Genomic DNA, 4892 nt, shown 5'->3' with positions numbered 1-4892 from the left:
AGATGATGCAGTTGAATCTTTTAATACTACCTTCCTGAACATCCTTAATTACCATGCCCCCATAAGATTTTCCAGAACCAAAGCACACCCTCCCCATGGCTACAGAAAACCACTAAGTCAGAAATGAAAAACAGGGATAAAGCCTGGGAGCACTGGCAAAACCAAAACCCAGCAAGACAGAAATTCCTAGAACTATGCAATAGAGTCAAAAAGCTAATAAAATGGGACAAATTCCAATACTACCAGTCTGCCCTAGACTCCTCACAACACAGCCCCAAACAATTCTGGTCCTCCATAAACTCCATCCTCCACCCAGGTAAAGTCAGTACCCCTCCTCCTAACATCCCTCACTCCTCAGAAAATATTGCTACCTCATTCAACACACACTTCACCCAAACCATACTATCACTAGCTAAACAACACAAGCCCCCTCCCCTCCAACCCACACCTTCAACTAGTAATCTCCCCACTGCCTTCTCTTTTTCTCCTGTACCTACCTCCAACATAAAAAAAATCTTAACTAAACTTAAACCCACCAAATTAGCAGCAGACAACCTCCCAAGTGAATACCTACAAATCGCAGCTGATGCTCTGGCCTACCCAGTATCCATCTTGATTAACCGATCTCTGTCAGAAAGTTCGTTCCTATATTGTGGAAAGTCTCACATATAATTCCCCTCCACAAAGGCGGACCCTCCACAGAACTAACCAATTACCGCCCCATAGCTATTCTCTCCACTCTCCAAAATACTAGAGAGATGCATACACTCAGGTCTCACACTACCTCCTTACTAACAACCTCCTTTCCAGTACTCAGCATGGTTTCCGACCAAACCATAGCACCACCACTGCCTTACTCTCCTTTACAAACACTATCCTTCAGCATAAAAACAATGGCTATCTCTCCTCTGCTACTTTCTTAGACCTATCTAAAGCATTTGACATGGTCCCACACAAGCAACTTATCTCTGTCCTCAATAACCTATCCTTCTCACAATCAGTCACCAACTGGTTTCAGAGTTACCTGCCTGACCGCCAACAATCCGTTGTATGGCAGAATGACATATCTCCCCAAGTGCCTGGCTCCATAGGGTTCCCCAAGGATCCATCCTTGGACCCTACTTTTCTCTGTTTACACCAATAATCTAGCCTCTGCCACCAAACATGGCACACTCATCAATACAGATGACTCTACCATCATCTGCTCAGCCCAGTCCCTACCCAAACTGCAAAAAGTCACACAGGAAGCCTTTTCCTCTGTTGAAACATGGTTATCCGATGCCCAGTTAATACTCAACCCAAACAAAACTAAACTACTCATCTTCCAACCCACCAAACATACTCAAAACAACTCTCACTTTAACATCACAGCAAAAGACAACACCACTATATACCCAACTGAACACACCAAATTGCTAGGAGTGGAAATAGACAATAAACTAAAATTTGACATTCACATATCCATGACCATAGCAAAAGTTCACAAAACCTAGGAGCATTATACAGAAATAAACAATTTCTCACCAAAGCAGCAAAGATTTCAATAGCAAATTCCCACCTTATCTCCACCCTACTTTATGCCTCTCCAGTATATACCAACCTAAAAGGCAATGTGATCTAAACAAGCTAGAGACCTGCTACAACAAAATCGCAAAATTCGCCACAGGGGCATCCTACCGTAGTCACCACTGTCTCTCACTTGCTGAACTCGGCTGGCTTGAACTCCCTCACCTCCTTCAGTGGTATCAACTCTCACTCACCCACAAACTAGTAAACCATCCACTAAATGTCCCATCCCTCCAGAATCTACTCCAACCCTATCGCACCACCAGACCACTAAGATCCAGCAACAAAAATCACTTGCAGATCACTAAAGCCAATAGCTCTGCTGGTGAAGCACTATTCTCTTGTGCCATAGCCAAATTATGGAACTCACTCCCACCCAAAATTGCCTCCGTACCATCATGCACCAACTTCAAAACGTTATTAAAAGCGCACCTAAAAACATGCTGGCTATGCCCTTGCAACTCCCACTCTAATATCATCCACCCCATCCAACTACTACCTTTCTTTCACCTCTACTAACTACCTTGATGATAGCAAGCTCAGATGCTCATAAGCCTAGTACTTATTATACAGCAGGAACTTCTCATTGTTACATTTGTTAATGCCTGTTATGTACTTCACAAATAAAGATTCTAGTTGTCCACTGATGTACTATGTTCTTCATCTGTAAATATGTTGTAAGTAATGTCTATGTTAAATTGTTAATCACTATGTAATCCAATGTAACTACTGTCTGTTTATTTTACTGTGGAGCTTTTCTCCCCGGGCCTCCGCTGAAAATGGACCCACGCCCAGTACACTCCCGTCAACAAATTTAAATAAATAAAATAAAATAAATAAATAAATAAATATAATATATATATATATATATATATATATATATATATATATATATATATATATATATATATATATATATATGTACATGCGAAGAGATGTACTCATGGCCATATATATGTTGCACTATGCAGATGCATATATAGACATATGTATGAGTATACATGTGTATTTACATGTAGACATATATAGACCTATTAAATGTATATAACATTATTCCTTTCATGTGCAAACCTCACGGTTGTGTATACCCTCGCAGATGTATCTCACCGTATGTATGTGCTATGTGTACATTATGATAAAACAACATACATGATGCAACAGTCATATTAATATCAATGACTGCACAATTTTGGAAGTAAAGGCAATTGTTCAGTACTACTCAATATGTGTATTGACAGCTATATTGGTAAAAGAAGAGTTGCCTTCACAGTGGTCATGGCGTAGTGTGTCAGTGTTGTAACCTTTGTTCAAGGCCTGCAAGGGCTGTTCATTTTGTTGCTGGGCAGAACAAGGGCTGTCAGATACAGAATGGTTAAGGCAGTTTTGAGCAGCTTTAAGTGCGTTTGTGTGGGTTTGCGTGAAGCTAAGCAGTGCTAAGCTATGGGTAAACGTACGGGCATTTACACAGTGTAGGCTTCGCTTACCAGTGCGCATATCAGCTCAGCTATTCTATTGCAGTAATGTTGATACTTGCTAAGCATGGCTTAGCTCTGGTAACCAGGTCACACCACCCAGTCTGATAATCTGTAATAAGTGTATGTAATGCCATGTACAATACATGCGCCTATGTGCTGTCATTACAGTAGCAAGGGGTGTGAGTGTCATGTGTGGGACACAGATGTATATGAGGCCTGTACAGCACTGTTATCCTTGTGAATGTGTTACATACATGGGTAGTAGCCCAGGGTCATTTTGTCACACTGGTATGTAGTGTATCATGGCAGAACTACTGTTGACATTGCTTACCCAGGCAAGAACAGAGTGCTAAATGTAGTACTGGCAACAGGCACACCTGCAGGCATAGCTGGACTCTGAGGCCTCCCTGTTGTATCCCTGGTGTGTGAGCTGTGTCACAGTATATACCCCTTACTGGGTAATGATCCGTAATGTGGAATGTAACTGTAGACTACCGTCTGTACAGCACATGTTACTGAGGGCTTCTGACATGTAGTTATGGCATACATATTGTTTTCCGACATCTATCTGTCAACACACTCATGCTACTGCATAGCTACTTGCCAGGCTGGTGACTGTCGGTCCCTGTACAGATGTGCAGATGGCAGGTATCCAGCTGGGATATGTACAGGCAACCTAAGCTTGATTGATACTGACATGTCTGCCTAGCTGAGTAAGAAGTGGCACATATAGGAAATGTCACCCTGTATGTACCACATGCCACAGGTACCTCCACTACACTACCACAGTCAACTGAACATGCTTGGGTACAGGTCACCATCACAGACAATAAACGTGTTGTAATGCATGTTGCATAAATGTCAACTTGATCACCTCAGTGGCCATGTGCAGAAGGCACTTGGAGAATTGGCTGATGCATGTCATTCACACCCTGAGAGTCACAACAGTAGTGTCTGTCGATAGATGCCCGCTGCCACCTGGCAGATGGCAGGATAACACTGTACACACAACCCCTACACAACCCATCTCCCTTGGACAATAGCTTGGTACACAGCTATGACCACCTACAGGGATGCACCCCTGAATTGATGCATGTGTATGTTTGCATGACTGAGTATACCAGTGTCTGCATGTTAGCACACCTGTACTTTGGAATTCCATGAGGGCCTTCACAACCAACTCAACACCCATTGCCATAGTCAGTTGTGGCTGCTGCTGTTTGGGACATTACATGTACCCTGTTAAGCTCCCCCTCATACAGGCTACACAAGCCTTGCAGTACCAGTACAACAGTGTTTTACAAATGGGATGATAGGCATGGGATACCCATTGTGTTCTGGCATGTTTGTGTAGGTGTGCATATCCATATATATGTAGGGGACAGCATTCTGAGGCCACATACTCCTATTACAATACCCATTGCCACACAGTAGTGAAGATAGTGTTGTTGCTGCCCATAGGTGAGGCATGACAATGCAACACCCTACTATGGGTGTGGCATGTGCATGAGATACATATCCCTGTAGTACCACTATTGGGGTATACTATGGGTTGTATCGCAGTTGCGGCCAGTGTGTGATGGTGGGTATGGCAGAGTGTCATCATGGGTTTCAGGGAGTACAATATCTACTGGGCAATGTGATGAGTGCTGTGTACACTGTCATTACACCAAGGTACACCCAGTATATGTCCCATGTACCACATTATGGTTACCACTGTCACCATCAACCATACAGGTAACTGTTTCCATAATCCAAGCCAGTTATGCATGTGATGTGTGCAGCCTACCTGTAACACATTGGACACATGGTCTGGATAGTTAGCAGCGATAGGCCCTGGTATCTCGTATG

This window comes from Protopterus annectens, chromosome 1.part1 (genome assembly GCF_019279795.1).
Source record: "Protopterus annectens isolate FY-2018-M chromosome 1.part1, PAN1.0, whole genome shotgun sequence".
In the NCBI taxonomy this organism is placed as follows: Eukaryota; Metazoa; Chordata; order Ceratodontiformes; family Protopteridae; genus Protopterus; species Protopterus annectens.
Note: the sequence above shows the minus strand (reverse complement) of the source record.